Source organism: Lampetra fluviatilis, chromosome 47 (assembly GCF_964198595.1).
Source record: "Lampetra fluviatilis chromosome 47, kcLamFluv1.1, whole genome shotgun sequence".
In the NCBI taxonomy this organism is placed as follows: Eukaryota; Metazoa; Chordata; class Hyperoartia; order Petromyzontiformes; family Petromyzontidae; genus Lampetra; species Lampetra fluviatilis.
In genome coordinates this window covers 1,445,588-1,463,091 of record NC_136321.1, presented here as the reverse complement: position 1 = coordinate 1,463,091, position 17,504 = coordinate 1,445,588, and the positions used below count along the sequence as shown (strand labels likewise).

Here is a 17,504-nt window from a genome sequence, read left to right as displayed (position 1 = left end):
AGCACGAGCCAGGGTCACGATCACCACTTCGCGTGGTAGCCTCGAAGTGCACCTAGCCTGGCACAAGCACCGTGGTGACGTGGCAGTACGATTCCCGGCCGCGGCAAGTATGACGAGAAGCGGCACTGGCCACCAACACCGCCACCCTCTCTGTCCAACGCTCACTAGCCAGAGCGGTGAAATATGGTCATGAGCGACAGAGGCAGCACACGGAGTCCTTGCATGCCACGGTGGGTGCACGGCACGCTGCCTCACGACACCACGTGCCGTACAAATGTTCATTAAAATAAACGGGAAACAGAATCGCAATTAAAAAGAGAAAGGAACGCTACGTTAATTCCTCGTACTTTCTAGTGGGGGGGGGTAGGAGAGCGTGGAGAAAGTTTCCACCGAGCGGAATGCCCCGTGGGACGAATCATCGCGTCCGTGGCTGCCCCATCAGGGCCCCGCGCCGTCCCACGCCGCTCCATCGGCGGACAGCGGCAAGACACCACAGGTAAAGAACCCCGCGTAGCCTCGACAAGCTGTGGGGACAAGTGCTGTTAGCGAGCACCTCGTGGGGCCCACACAGCAAACATTTACTCGGCGATGTGGCCAGAATGAAAGACATTACCGCCCCGGCTGCCTTTGTCTCCCGGTGGTGCTGGTGTCCACACCTCGTTATCAGATGCCCATCGATGTATTTATTAGTATTTTATTCTAATAAAAAAAAGCGCATTCTAAAATGTATGTCATTGTTGATCGAGTAATACGTCGACGCGCATCGAGATCCGTGAGGCAAAACTCCGATACCCCAACGTGTCAGGCCTCGGGGTCATGCGTTACCAGTTCCAATATCAAGGTTCAGGAAGCGACTGCTGTCCCCTGCACATGCACAGAGGGCAAAGGTCACCGGTGTAGCCTACACATCTTGTTGGGGCAAGTGCTGTTCGTGGATATCTATTAAGAGCAGCACGTGACCACACTTGGCCGCCTTTGTCTCTCCAGCGCTGACGTTCACACGCGGGACAAGATACTAATTTAGGGCTGAGTCAACCTAGGGGATGCCCATGGCCGTTTGAGATGTCACTCGCTAATAATGCTGAGCGGCTGGTCCAGGTTGAATTGCCATGGCCAGCAATCGAACTTGGGCCGCCGGGTGCAGAGCGCAGTGCGCCAACCACTTCGAGGCTGAGTCGACCTAGGAGAGGTCCACCACCAGCGGTTCAAGGTAAATCGTCACCGGTGTTGGCCGCGAGCTGGAATTCCACTCGGGTTTGTTCGCCCGAGGGCCGGCGGCCGGGGCTGGTGGCGCTGAGCTGAGCGCTGCCATCCGCCAGACACGGGCACGCGCACGCACGCCGTGATAGATTGCACGCAGCGCGTCAACGCGCACAAACAAGGCGGCGATCACTCCGTGGTGTGCGCGGCGCCGGAGGGAGTGGAGGGGGGGGAGCGTTCCTTGCACCTCCCTCTGCGAGATCTCCCCGTTCCCCGCGTTGCTATTTGCGCGACTTGGCAAAGCGGCGGCTCGAAATAGGCTGAGGATCCATGGGGACGCAGCAGGCTGGGTACAAAGACAAAGATCACCCCGCCCACGTGAAGCCTTGACAGACTGCAGGGACAAGTGCTGTTGGTGTGCAGCTGTGCACGAGGGGGTGGTGGACCAGCGCCACGCTCGACCCGTTTTGTCTCCCCAGTGCTGATGTGTACACACTGCATCGGGTCTTCATGTTAGGCCGAGTCGATCTAGGGGAGGCCCAGTACCGGTTCAGATAATCGTCACGGGTGTTGGCCGTGAGCGGGCATCACAATTCGGTTTTGTCGCCGGGATTCGTGGCGCAGCGTAGCGCTAACCGCTGCGCCACCGCTCCCCGCCACCACGCGCAGACACCGGATTGTGAGACACACAAAGAGACACAGAGAGAGAGACACACAGAGAGACACACACAGAGACACACACAGAGACACACAGAGACACACAGAGAGAGAGAGACACACAGAGAGACACACACAGAGACACACACAGAGACACACACAGAGACACACACAGAGACGCACAGAGAGAGACACACACAGAGACACACAGAAACACACAGAGAGAGACACACACAGAGACACACACAGAGACACACACAGAGACACACACAGAGACGCACAGAGAGAGACACACACAGAGACATACAGAAACACACAGAGAGAGACACACACATACACACACAGAGAGAGACACACACAGAGACACACAAAGAGACACACAGAGACACACACACATAAAGACATACATAGAGACACACACAGAGACACAATTTAGCAATCTTTGGAAGAACGTTAATCAACCAGGTAGGATGTTGACTGTTGTGTTAGCCGACTCTCTGGGTGGCATTGCGTTATATTTCTAAGTTTGCTATGTTTGTTTTTCTCATTCATTCATACCTGATGATGGTTTATTGTGTTGCAATCGAAACGTCGTATTCTATTATTATTTCATTTATTTTCTTTCTACGTGACTTTACCGAAAGAACCAAAGAGTAATTCCTGCAGTCACAAACGCTTCGAATCTAAATCTTGATTTAAAGCTTTCGTGACTGCAGGGATTCATATTCTTGGTTCTTTTGGTAAAGTCACGTAGAAGGGAAATAATAAAATAATATTAATATAAAACAATTAAAATTCTCACGACGTTTCGACTGCAACACAAGCAATCATCATCAGGTGTGAAATCCACAGCAAGAACATGTTCTGGTTGATTAACGTTCTTCCAAAGAAAATGTTCTTTCTGTGGATTTCACACCTGATGATGATTGCTTGTGTTGCAGTCGAAACGTCGTGAGAATTTGTATTGTTTTATATTAATATTATTTTATTATTTCCCTTCTACGTGACTTTACCGAAAGAACCAAGGATATGCTTCGAATCTAGTTTGCGTCTTATTATCCAGAGAATGCGCTCGTTACAATCATTCGCAACCCCCTTTTGTCAAATCCACTGATGGATGCCGGGCTTCCCCCCGCCCGTTGACCGCAGTTGTTTGACCATACTTCACCGGTCCGGTCAGTGACGTGCTGCTGAAACGGAGAGGCGGCTACATGGGCTGGGCGAGGCAACGTCGGTTTGTGGCGCGGGGCGGCGCTGGCTGATCACCGCCGCACCGCCCGCTCGGGTTCAATCGATTCGGCGCTCAATCAGCGTTCGTCGTACGGACGAGGATATTCCACCGGGCATGGGTAACGTGGAATTGCCACCAGTGGGTCAGAGAGCCACGAGTTGGCATAACCGCTGGATCGTCCTCCATCGCTAATTTGGGCAGAAAGGTTTATTTTTGCTCGAGTGTTTTATATTTTTACTTCAAAGTATTTATAGGATTTAATCTCAAACGTGTCTCTCCCTGCCCCCCCACCCGCCTCGAGTTCACATCCCATGGTGACGGAGATCTTCCTCTGGCATTGGGCGCCACGGTGGCGAGATGTTGACTACCTCGCCTAGTATGCAGGAGGTCGTCGCTTCGATAACGACCCTGACGCCTGCTGCTGTACATTTGGAGTTTGCGTGTCTCTCTCTCTCTCTTACCTCCGTGGTCGCGTGGATTTTTTTCCCCAGGTTCCCCCGGTTTTTCCCTCCACATTTAGAATCAACGTCACGCGTTGCGAATATTTGGCTGCTGCTATCAATTGTCCACGTGATGACGAACCCCTTAGTTGGGTTGTCATTTGTGTTTGCCAGGTCGCTTCTGAACGAAAACAAAGACAGCTACATAACTCAGTGGCGCCTTACCTGGTGAAATCACGAGTTGCGTTGTCGTTGTTTATAGTTTAGACGACGCGGCGTAGTAGCAGCCCTGGTTCTCTCACGCCGCTCCAACGGCCTTGGGGAGTGCTCACAACCGGGTCCCTAGAGGCCACACGAGGTAACGACTACCCACGGGCCCATCCAGAGAGAGAGACACACACACGCCGAGTCGGAGCAATCGTTTTGCGCGAGGGTCCTGCGGCTACATTGGCCTCTTTTTTTTATTTGAAGATGTGTTCAGTCCCGATTATTGACGAGTGAGTACGCGTACGGAGCGGGACGCGCACGTGAGACACGTGCACACACACACAAGCACACTCGGGACACGTGGTACACGTGTACACACACGCGGGACACGTGGTACACGTATACACACACACGCGGGGCACGTGGTACACGTGTACACACACACTCGGGACACGTAGAACACGTGGACACACACACGCGGGGCACGTGGTACACGTGTAGACACACACCCAGGACACGTGGAAGGCGTGTGCACACACACACACACTGCGATCTCAAGCGTAACGCGAATCGGCTCTCTCTTATGGTGAGGAAGTAGAGGTCTGGGTCATGGTGAGGAATTAGAAGTCAGCGTTATGGTGAGGAATTAGAGGTGAGGGTTGAGGTGAGGGTCATGGTGAGGAATTAGAGGTGAGGGTTGAGGTGAGGGTCATGGTGAGGAATTAGAGGTCTGGGTTATGGTTTGGCGTTAGGGGTCAGGGGGTCAGGGGTGAGGAACTATGTTTAGGGGTTAGGGGTGAGGGTTAGAGATTGGGGGTCACGGACAGGGGTTGAAACGGGGTTCGGCAAAGTCTCGCTCAGGTGTCGGCAATTAAAATGACGAGAAGAGATATTTTAGTTCGAATTCGGTAGTCAACAAAAAACAAAACTCCAAATTTCAAGAAGCTGCACAGCTTGTGGGGGAATGCGAGACGCAGGTGGTCACTGAATAATACACCACGTGACCAGCAGCAGCAGCAGCAGCTAGTCGCTTGTCAAAGAGCCGCAGGTTGCCGAACTCCTGCTCCCTCCCTACTCCCACCCCCCCTCCCCCCTGCTCCCACTCCCCCTTCTCCCTCCCCCTGCTCCCTCCCCCCTGCTCCCCCCTGACAACAGAATGAGACTCTGCCCACATGGTCGTGTGACTAAACAAGACGACGCTTCACCCTTGCTGCCACTAAACACGAGTCGTGTTAAGAAATTCAAACACCAAATAGAAACCTCTCGCAAGGTATCAAATACCGCACTAAACACACACACACAGTGCCACACACACAGTGCCACACGCACACCCAGTGCGTGTGTGTGGCATTGTCTCTGTGCTGTTCGCCTTGTGGCGTTGTCCTCTCGTCTGACACTGGTCGTGAGACGAGGCCCTCAGGAAGGGTGCTTGTCTCTGCTGTAGGACAATCACTCTCAAAGTCACCGCCCTCTGTTACCACCGGACCACGTCTTGTCTGCGTGTTAACCACAAGAACTCTGTGCGTGGTCAATGCGAACTTGTTCCCTCGCAAAAGGCATCTATTTGGCGTGTGAACGCCTCACCACCTCCTGTTTTGTTGCCAGAAAAGGGTAACCACCGATTCTTAATTTCTTTTTTTTCAAACGTTGACAAAACGTTGCCAAGACGTTGCCAGTGTTTGGGCGGCGGCGGTGGTCGGGGTCGTGACCCCGCACCGGTGCCCTCCTCGCCGTGGCCCCGGTGCCGAACCGCTCCGCGAGTCGTCTTAAGAGTCTTCGTCTTGAGTCTTCGTCTTGAATCTTCGTCTTGAGAGTCTTCGTCTTGAGAATCTTCGTCTTGAGAATCTTCGTCTTGAGAATCTTCGTCTTGAGAATCTTCGTCTTGAGTCTTCGTCTTGAGTCTTCGTCTTGAGAATCTTCGTCTTGAGAATCTTCGTCTTGAGTCTTCGTCTTGAGAATCTTCGTCTTGAGAATCTTCGTCTTGAGTCTTCGTCTTGAGAATCTTCGTCTTGAGTCTTCGTCTTGAGTCTTCGTCTTGAATCTTCGTCTTGAATCTTCGTCTTGAGAATCTTCGTCTTAAGTCTTCGTCTTGTGAATCTTCGTCTTGAGAATCTTCGTCTTGAGAATCTTCGTCTTCGCTGCCAACGTCCGCGCGATGCCCCCGCGATGCTCGGCAATGAAAATAAAACGGCAATAAAAATCACTTCACGTTGGGAGAAGCGAGTTTGTCCGCACATCGTATTGGTGCATCCCGCACAATAGGGAACAGAATTGTTTCACAATCACGGTGATAAGCTGCGATAGTTACTAGTGAGTGGGTGAGTGTGTAAATGAGTGGGTGGGTGAGTGAGTGATTGAATGAGTGAGTCGGTGGGTGAGTTCGTAGGTGAGTTGGTGAGCGGGTGAGTGACTGAGCGTTTGTATGGGTGAATGGGGGAGGAGGGGGGGTACATGAGTGAGTGGCTGAGTGGTTGGGTGAGTGGGTGGGTAAACGAGCAGTTGATTGAATGAGTGAGTGGGTAAATAAGTGAGTGGTTGGGTGAATGGGTGATTGGGTGAGTGGGTAAATGAGTTGGTGAGCGGCTGAGTGAGTGGTTGAGTCGATGAGTGAGTGGTTGACTGAACGAGTGGGAGAGTGAGTGGGTGTGTGGGTGTGTGCATGAGTGTACGTGGCCTATACTGTACAGTTTTGGAACATGGTATTTATTCTGCAATCACTGCCATTATTGGGTAATTATCTCAAACGCTCTGGCAACTGGCAATGCACCGCATGGGGAAGGGGGGGGTCAGGGTATGAATACCGATCGTGGTCGTCCCTTGGAGCAGCCTGGATCCTGCCAGCGGAATGAGGAATTTCCAGCGCCGGCTCAGGGGGCAGCCAATGGGAAGTGCGTGCCACCGTTCCCCAATATGACTGAGAGCGGTTTTAAACGTAACGTCAGTGTAACGTCAGTGTAACGTCAGTGTAACGTCAGTGTAACGTCAGTGTAACGTCAGTGTAACGTCAGTGTAACGTCAGTGTAACGTCAGTGTAACGTAACACGACACACGGACTTTCGCGGGACTGCTCACAATGCCAGAGGGCGCAGGGAGCACGTGACACCAGTGGTGGCCCTTCGAGAGGCTGAGATGTTTACTTTCTTATTGGAATTGTTTTAGTTTGTATTATTATAAGTTCATTTATTTAACTTAACAATTGTTCTATGTTGGAGTGTTCTATTTCAATTAAAACATTTTTAATAAATACATGTTGGAAGCAATTCATATATTTTAAGTTCTCATCCTTGCATTAGAATATATAGAGCAGTTCATATTGTGATGGTATCATGTGGTAATGTTCCATCACGTCTTAAATCTATTACACACTGAATATTGAACTGAAGCTTGACTTCAAAAAAGTGTAATCGCAAATCAAATCGCACAGAAAAATCGCAATCAGATATTTTCCCTCGAGGACAGCACCACGCCCGGCCGCCTTTGTCTCCACAGTGGCGATGATTCAACACCGCGCCATGCTGAGTCGACCTAGGGGAGGCCCAGGACCAGTTCAGCCGTGAGCGGGAGTCGAACTCGGGTCACCGGGTTCATAGCGGAGCGCGCTAACCGCTGCACCACCGCTCCCCCCCACACACCCAAATACACACTCATACAAAGATCCCCCGTATAGCCTGAACAGACTATTGGGCAAGTGCCGTTAACGAGCACCTATGAAGAGCGACACAGCACACGAAGGGGTGGGTAACCAACACCACGCCTGGCCGCCTTTGTCTCCCTAGTTTACACACCTCGCCAAGTACTGATTTGAGGCTGAGTCAACCTAGGGGAGGCCCAGGACCTGTTCAGATAATCGTCACCCGTGTTGGCCGTGAGCGGAAATTGAACTGGGGTCGCCGGGTTCATAGCGTAGCGCACTAACCGCGATACGACTGCTCCCCATACACTGACAAAGACTCCCTGTATAGCCTTTAACAGACTGTTCGGGAAAGTGCTCTTAGCGAGCACCACACACACACATCCATATACACACATATATATACAAACATCCACACACACATATACACACACCCACACACCCACACTCACACACACACCCACACTTACACACATACACACACCCATACACACACACAAATACAAACATCCACACATACATCCACACATACACACACCCATACATACACACACACATACACACACACCCATACACACACAAATACAATCATCCACACATACATCCACACACATATACATACACCCACACACACACCCACACACCCACATACACACATACACACACACATACACACACACACCCCCACGCGCGCGCGCGGCCGAGCAGGGCTCTTCGCCGTGCGAGGCGGTGAGCAAGGTAGAGAGGCGCGTTCATATTTCGTGCATAATTGGGAGGAAGGGAGCTGCCCTTTGGAAGATGAATGTCGCTCTGTGGTGGTGGTGCGCGTCTCGCTGGGTGGAAGAGGACATTCCGTGCTGCAGCTGTACCCGCCAAGGAACATTGTGTCCTGTGATCTAAGCTCCAGGCAACAGCAGCAGCAGCAGCAATAGAAACAGCATCAGAACCGCCTCTCTGCAGCCTCTTATTTATGCAAAGCAGACGCAATCGTGCGCCAAGGATTGGAATCGCCGCTCCGGGCAGCAGCTGCCAGTCGAGGCTTTCATAGGTGCGACTCGCTAACAGCACTTGCCCCAACTGTCTGTTTAAGGGTGACCTCTGTCTTTGTCGATGTATAAACACTCAGTGGACATGCAAACGTTGAGGAAAAACGGTGGCCCGAAGGGGATTAGATTCGGATAAAAAAACTGGAATTTTAAAGAATGTTAAGAATATTCTTTGGGTTTTTTGGTAATGTCACGTAGATAGGTTCAAAGAAAATAACAACAAATTATTTTTGTTATTTGGCAAGGCCGTAGCCATGGAGTCAACATTGGGAAGGACCAAATCTTCCAGGGGATCTGAGGGTCGCCCCCTAGAAAAAAAATCTAAATTTGAAAGCTAATTTCCTGCCTAAAATATAAAAAAATCACTAGCATGGACATTTTATTTCTTTTTTTACAATAATGTCTAATAGTGTATTGATATATTACATTACTCTGTTTTTTCTTTTTTACATTTTCTTGTTTCATTGTATGTAATGGCAGAGATTAGGGATCAATAAAGTACAACCATAACCACAATAATTTCAACAAAAATATATTTTATAGCAATATATTGGGGAGGGGGGGGGCATTTTGAGCATATTTGAATATCGTGGGGGGTGTGTCCCCCCCAATATTATTTTAATTACGGCCTTGGTTCAAATAAAATAACAACAAATTATTTTTATTATTTTCTTTGAACCTATCCACGTGACTTTACCGAAAGACCCAGATAATATGAATCCCTGCAGTCACGAAAGCTTTAAGTCAATGTTAAGAATTCCAGATTATTTCCATTCTCTACTCATTTAAAATAAATATTCTTGCGAACATTCGAGATGTCACCCGGAGCCACGTGGCATCAGTCACGTGACATCTTTGGCTGACTCTAAATCGTCAATGATTTTTACCCGGAAATTCCACGTTCCTATGGCGGGAGGCTATACCCGGTAGGCCAAAACTGCTTTGAACATAGGGGGAGGCGTTATTCAACTTGGAAATAACCAAATGTCCTGCGGGATCAAAAATCATTTTGTGTTGGATTGGAAGGCGCCTGAAAGCGCGCCTACAAGGAGATGGAGCGATGGAATGACTGCTGGGCTGAATGATTAAGAAAGCTTAGAGAGGCCTTCATCCAGCATGACGATGATGATGTCACTGGGCAGAACGCTCAACTCTCGATCGAGAAGATAGCGAGTTTACATCCCGTGAAGGGCTCAGCTCAGCCAATCATCATCGCTCCTACGTGGCTGATTAAAATCAGTACCACTTTGCGTCGTGTGTAAGCATCTTCCGGTCTCTCCATTCTGTGCGAAATTAGACGCGCGTCGATTACCAAACGCAGACTGGGTCCGATTCTTTTGGTAAACAGAGGTCATCCGGCCGCAAAGCGGAAATAGAGACGTGAGTTGAGCCCTTTGATACGATGTCATGCTGCCATGGTTTAAGAATGACAGCCTGCACACACATTGACGGACGCAGTCACACACAAAGACAAATACAGTAGAACCTCTGGTCACGACCATAATTCGTTCCATAACTTTGGTCGCAACCCGATTTGGTCGTGACTCGAACCTAATTTCCCCATTGGATTGTATGTAAATACGATTAATCCGTTCCAGACTCCTACGAACTGTATATAAATATTGTTTTTAAAGATTTTTAAGCACAAAAATAGTTAATTATGCCATAGAATTCACAATGTAATAGTAAACTAAATGTAAAAACATTGAATAACACTGAAAAAACCTTGAACAACAGAGAAAACTAACATTGCCGCGTCAAGGTTTAGAATCGTTCAACAAGATGATTGTTTCGTCTGCTACATCAGTCGGTCGATTCTGAGAGAGAGAGAGAGAATATTCGTATAAGCAATTCATGTTTCTATTGAAAGTAAGTTAACAGTAATATTTGGGTACAGTATTGTTTTTGGAAGCATTCACCGTAATATCGTATGAACGTTTACTTCACCGCATCATCGTATGAATGATGCGAGAAGAGATTAACGGGTTCTTATGTTAGCGATTTACGTACTCAGCGCTTTTGCTCTCTAAATTACGGCTTGAATGAGGGGGGAGGGGTATGACTACACTCACAAAATGTATATCTTACTAGGAATTTTATATAACAAAAGTTATATATATATATAACTGTTACGCTTTGTGTTGTTTGTTGTAAACAAACAGCAAACAACAGGAAGTTTGGCGCTTACAAAAAAAAAATGGCGCGGAAGGGGAAATCGGCCGCGGCCGTGTTTGATCGTCACCCGAGTTTGTGTTCGTCACCAGATTCAAAAATTTTGTGAATTTATTGGTCGTAACCCGATTTGGTCGTGGTCAGAAGCGTTCGTGACCAGAGGTTCTACTGTATCCCCCATATAGCCTTAACAGACTGTAGGGGCAAGTGTTGTTAGCGAGCACCTATGAAGGCCGGAACGGTACACGATGGGGGTGGGTGGCAAGCACCACGCCCGACCGCCTTTGTCTCCCCAGTGGCGATATTTACACACCGCACCAGGTACTCATTTTGAGGCTGAGTTGACTTAGGGGAGGCCCAGGGGCGGTTCAGGTAATCGTCACTGCGGTTGGTGGCCGTGAGCGGGAATCGAACTTGGGTCGCCGGGTTTGTAGCATAGCATGCTAACCGCTCCTGCTCTCCACAAACATAAACTCACACACACACGTGAACTAACACTAACAATCTAAAGACAAAGACCCCCCGTATAGCCTTAACATACCTTTCGGGCAAGTGCTGTTAGCGAGCACCTATGAAGGCCGGAACAGTACTCGAGGGGGATGGTTGGCCAGCACCACGCCCGACCGCCTTTGTCTCTTTAGTGGCGATGTTTACACACCACGCCAGGTACTCATTTGAGGCTAAGTCGACCTAGGAGAGGCCCAGGACCGTTACGGAAACTCACGCGCACACACAGACACACACTCTCGCGCGCTCGCCATTGTGGCGCATGGCGCGTGCTCTCCACGTGCTCTCCACGTGCTCCCCACGTGCTCTCGTGTCGCGGCCGTGAAGGCCTCTCACCCTGCATGCGAGGCCTCAACAGTGAATAGTTCAATAACTGGGAGCGCTTCTGCTCGCACCCGCAAACCACGCTTCGTTTTCCTGTACGAGTCCACGGCCCTCATTGGAATTCTATTCTGGCGTTTGGCAATCGCGTCCAGGGGCGAAACGCCAACGCAGAGAGACGTCTGCTGCTGCTACTGCTCGCCACGACGAGAGGGTTTCAGCGGAGAGAGACTTCGTGTCATGTCGCTGTTCCTCCTCCTCCTCCAGACGACCACAGTGGGCCCACTGTGCGGTCAGTCGTGCGGGCTGCATGGCCACAATCGCACGACTGTGAATTGTCTTTCCTGTATCTCTTTGGGTCTCTATGTGTAGTAGGTTCAAAGAGACTTGGACGACGTAGTCGGAGGCACACTTATTTATTGAACGTTCCACTATATACAGGCCAAGATATACAACACTCGAAGGGGTATCGGCCCCTTCACCCGTCTAACCAGAAACCCCACAATCTCTATCCCGGCTAGCCTACTCCCAGGTCCTCCACTACAGAGCTAGGGGAGGCTAGCTGACCCCGCTCTGGCCAAGCTGGGATTACGGCACCCTGAGTCCCCAGACCGGCTCTTATAAGAACATCGGCTCTGGGCTCTCGGGGCCACGCCACTGGCTTGCCCTGGTCGGTCCTTAGAAGGACGGCGATCCAGGGGAGTCCCAGGGCCTATCTAGCCGGTCTTCCTTCTTCGCTGGTTTAAGCTAAACACTGAACCCCGAGCCCACCGGCTCACCGCCTTATAGAGCAACTCCCCCCCCGAGGGGTGGGGCCGTGGGGGATCACAGCACCGTTTTAGCCCCCCAGGCTAAACGGTGCGGATGTGGATGTAAGCATCCTTCCGCGTGCGGGCATAACCACCCCTGGTGTGTTTGTTCGCCCTCCCGTAACACCTCTACATCACCCCCCCCTGTACAGCCCGCAGCCGTCCCGGCTGCAACAAAATTCATAATAAAAGATGCATCCCCCCAAAACCCGTGTGTGCCTCGTGTAAACAACAACAACAGCAACAATAACAACAACAACAGTAACAACAACACTATCGAGAGAGGGAAAAAAATTAACCCAACGCACCCCCCCAAATAAATACCCCATTCCGTAAGAAACCAACATATATACAATTTCAAGGACCCCCCACCCCGCGACCCTAGCAAGGGCTGCACGAGCGGCCGACCTCACAAAAGTCTGCGCGTTTTGGCGCGCGTTCTTGCAGCGGGACCGTCACAAGGGGCAGCCCCGGGCGGCCTGGCGGTGGGTGTCAATAGTTCGGGTGCGAGAGTGTCTGGCTTCGCCGACGAGCGACCTCCGACCCCCCCGGGAGGGGTTGGCGGTCGCGAGCACGTCAATCCTGGTGCACCTGGAGGCGGAACAGTCGGTGGCAAGTCAGGCGAATGCAGCGAAGTCAGACTCCGGGAGTCGGTGGACCCCTCACATGTTTGGTCATGTGTGTGTGTGGTAGGAACATGGGGTGCAACGAACGGTTTCAACCGCGAGGGGTGCACGAACCACCGACGCTTCCCCCACCGGATACGTACACATTGTGGCCGCAAGACCTGCACCACTTCCACGGGCCCCCGCCACGGCCGCAACAGCTTGGACGAGGTCGCCAGCGGAAGTTGGGGACAATGCAACCACGCCTTGTCACCCGGTTTCCACCGGAGCACACATGTACCCGGCCCAGCTTGAGCCTTTCATTCGCCCTCTGGCGGAGGTCTGAATTTTGGATGGCCGCCTCCCGTGCCTCTGTCAATTTAGAGATTTTGAATTTGACATGGTCGGCCAATTTGGATTTCGCATGCGGCGCGGAGATCCGCAGCTGAGTCGCGACAGGCGGGTTAGCCTCGCGACCGTACATTAGGAAGAAAGGCGAAAATCCGGTCGCCGCATGAGGAGCCATTCTGTAGGCCACCAAAACCCCCGGAATATGAAGGTCCCAGTCGGTCTGGGATTCAAACACCTGTTGAGACAGCATGGACGTGATAGTCCGATGCAGACGCTCCACCATCCCGTCAGTTTGCGGATGATATGGGGAGGTACGGATTTTCTTCGTACCCAGGAGCTCGCACACCTCGTGGAGAAGTTTACCCGAGAAATTTTTCCCCTGGTTGGTCAGCAGCCGCTCCGGAGTACCTTTGTAGAGGACGTAGCCCTGGACAAAGGCCTCCGCGATGGCTGCTGCCGACTGGTTGGCGAGGGGCCAGGCAATAGGCCATCGCGTAAAATATACCACCCCGGTCAATAGGTATTTATTTCCCCTAGGTGTAGCGGGGAATGGGCCCAAAATATCAAGCGCGACGAGTTCGTTAACCCGGGAAACCTTGATAGACTGCAATGGTGGGTTGGACCCCCTTGCTGGTGGCTTCCGTTGCGCGCACTGAGTACAAGACCCTACAAGATCATCCACGTCCCTTGCCATGCCCGGCCAAGAAAAATCCAGCTGGAGCATGGCAAGGGTTTTGTGAGTCCCCAGGTGCACGAGTCGCTCGTGAGCAGCCCACACCACTCTACCCCTCAGTGTGGAAGGCACCACCAGCCGGTGGCGGCGGGATCTCCCATCCCAATGCATCAAGAGACCCTGGAGCAACCCCCACGAGTCAACATTTTCCACCCCCCGACCAGATCCCCCGATGCGACGGCACAACGCGAGGAGGGAGGTGTCCTCCATTTGGAGGCGCCCCCACTCCGCAACAGACAATCCTAACAAAGAATCCCTCCCTTCTTGCTCAATAGGACCCGCAATTGAAGGCGCATCAGCGGCGGCCGCAAGGACCGAATCAGAGATTACATTCGGAGGTCTGCAACGCCCCGAACCCAGGAGGCAAGCGCACTCGGAGGTGGGCGGCAACCGCGACAGAGCGTCTGCGTTCGTGTGGCGAACGCCCTTACGATATGTAGTCTCGAAATCAAAATATTGGAGAATCTCCAAGGCGTACTGCAGCGCCGCATGATCTGTGCGGACGGTGAAATGGCGACCGTACAGATATAGGCGATATTGCTGAATGAAGTAAACGATTGCCAATAGTTCCCGACGGGTAACACAGTACCTCTGTTCCGCCGGAGACAAAACCCGACTGCCGTATGCTACCACATTCTCTACGCCTTCGACAACCTGGGAAAGCACGCCCCCAATGCCCGTGTTGCTTGCGTCCGTATCGAGCAAGAAGGGTTTCGAAAGTCGGGATAACTTAATGGCGGAGCCCCCACTAGGGTGTCCCGAAGGGAGCGAAAAGCAGCCTCCTCCTCCTGTCCCCAATAAAAATTTGCGCGCGGATCTGTCCGATAATGCCCAGCGAGCCCCCGTTGGCAGCATAGCACGGAAAATCAAGGGAGAGTAAAGGGCGGCTTTGAACGGGAAGAATGTTATGAATTAAATCGGACACAATGGTCGCCGATGCTCCCGTATCAACTAAGACCCGCACCTCAACCCCATCAATATTCCCCACAACGACCGACAACCCCGCCGGCGCGGCAACAACGCGATGGGCCAACTCAGACCACTGGCCCGGTTGGAACGCCCTCCCCATCGTGGCACCTTTCGACGCAACGACAGGCGATTTCTGACCCCCGTTCGTTGCAGTGCGTGAGTGTGTCACAGGTGTGTGCGTAGGCCAAACATGTGGGGTGCCACGACTTGCGGGAGTTTGTTGGTGAGCCTTGGGTAGAGGCGCGTCGTCCGGCCGAGGTGTCGCACCGCGCTGTCGAGGAGCCCGGCATCCCGAAGCCACATGGCCCCGGAGGCCACAGTTGTAGCACCGCGTGAGCGCCCCAGATGGCTTGGGTTGATCCTGGTGGCTTGGCCCGTCCCGAGCTGGCCGACCCCCGGATCTCCATTCTGTAGGGCAACCCACAGCGCAGACCTCTTCCGATGGGAGGGTGGCTGCAGCCACGGTATGCCTGGCCGCGGCCTTGCTGGCCTTGCGACGTTGGGACAGCAAGTTTGCGTAGATGTGCCGTGCGGCCCGCAGGGAACACATCTCGTTTTCGTCTACTACCTACTACCTACTGCCTACTGTCTACTACCTACTGTCTACTACCTACTACCTACTGCCTACTACCTACTGTCTACTGCCTACTACCTACTGCCTACTACCTACTGCCAACTGCCTACTACCTACTACCTACTGTCTACTACCTACTGCCTACTACCTACTGTCTACTACCTACTACCTACTGTCTACTACCTACTACCTACTGCCTACTACCTACTACCTACTGTCTACTACCTACTACCTACTGTCTACTACCTACTACCTACTGCCTACTGTCTACTACCTACTGTCTAGTGCCTACTGTCTACTACCTACTGCCTACTACCTACTGTCTACTGTCTACTACCTACTACATACTGCCTACTGCCTACTGCCTACTACCTACTGCCTACTACCTACTGTCTACTACCTACTACCTACCGCCTACTGCCTACTGCCTACTACCTACTACCTACTGCCTATAACCTACTACCTACTGCCTACTGCCTACTACCTACTGCCTACTACCTACTGTCTACTACCTACTACCTACAGCCTACTGCCTACTACCTACTACCTGTCTACTACCTACTACCTACTGCCTACTACCTACTACCTACTGTCTACTACCTACTACCTACTGTCTACTACCTACTACCTACTGTCTACTACCTACTGCCTACTACCTACTTCCCTACTGTATACTACCTACTATCTACTGCCTACTACCTACTGCCTACTGCCTACTACCTACTGCATACTGCCTACTACCTACTGTCTACAACCTACTACCTACTACGTACTGTCTACTACCTACTACCTACTGTCTACTGCCTACTACCTACTACCTACTGTCTACTGTCTACTACCTACTACCTACCACCTACTGCCTACTGCATACTGCCTACTACCTACTGCCTACTACCTACTGTCTACTACCTACTACCAACTGCCTACTACCTACTGCCTACTACCTACTACCTACTGCCTACTGCCTACTGCCTACTACCTACTACCTGTCTACTACCTACTGCCTCCTACCTACTGTCTACTACCTACTACCTACTGTCTACTACCTACTGCCTACTACCTACTGCCTACTGCCTACTACCTACTACCTACTGTCTACTACCTACTACCTACTGCCTACTACCTACTGTCTACTACCTACTACCTACTGTCTACTACCTACTACCTACTGCCTACTACCTACTACCTACTGTCTACTACCTACTGTCTACTACCTACTACCTACTGCCTACTGTCTACTACCTACTGTCTACTGCCTACTGTCTACTACCTACTGCCTACTACCTACTGTCTACTGTCTACTACCTACTACATACCACCTACTGCCTACTGCCTACTGCCTACTACCTACTGCCTACTACCTACTGTCTACTACCTACTACCTACTACCTACCGCCTACTGCCTACTGCCTACTACCTACTACCTACTGCCTACTACCTACTACCTACTGCCTACTGCCTACTACCTACTGCCTACTACCTACTGTCTACTACCTACTACCTACAGCCTACTGCCTACTACCTACTACCTGTCTACTACCTACTACCTACTGCCTACTACCTACTACCTACTGTCTACTACCTACTACCTACTGTCTACTACCTACTACCTACTGTCTACTACCTACTGCCTACTACCTACTTCCCTACTGTATACTACCTACTATCTACTGCCTACTACCTACTGCATACTGCCTACTACCTACTGCCTACTGCCTACTACCTACTGTCTACAACCTACTACCTACTACGTACTGTCTACTACCTACTACCTACTGTCTACTGCCTACTGCCTACTACCTACTACCTACTGTCTACTGTCTACTACCTACTACCTACTACCTACCACCTACTGCCTACTGCCTACTACCTACTGCCTACTACCTACTGTCTACTACCTACTACCTACTGCCTACTACCTACTGCCTACTACCTACTACCTAATGCCTACTGCCTACTGTCTACTACCTACTACCTACTGCCTACTACCTACTACCTACTGTCTACTACCTACTACCTACTGTCTACTACCTACTACCTACTGTATACTA

At 51.3% G+C, this 17,504-nt stretch overlaps 1 protein-coding gene across 7 annotated transcripts in view; it reads right to left on the bottom strand.

Moving 5' to 3' along the window:
* Nucleotides 1-17,504, bottom strand: part of LOC144947861 (bactericidal permeability-increasing protein-like) — a 110,116-nt gene that overhangs the window by 89,872 nt on the left and 2,740 nt on the right. For all 7 annotated transcript variants that reach the window (XM_078877225.1, XM_078877220.1, XM_078877228.1 and 4 more), the window contains 2 exons: nucleotides 15,091-16,611; nucleotides 12,635-12,812 (listed from right to left, as the gene is read on the bottom strand). The gene's annotated coding sequence lies outside the window, so the exon portion shown is untranslated. The remainder of the gene's footprint in view (nucleotides 1-12,634; nucleotides 12,813-15,090; nucleotides 16,612-17,504) is intronic.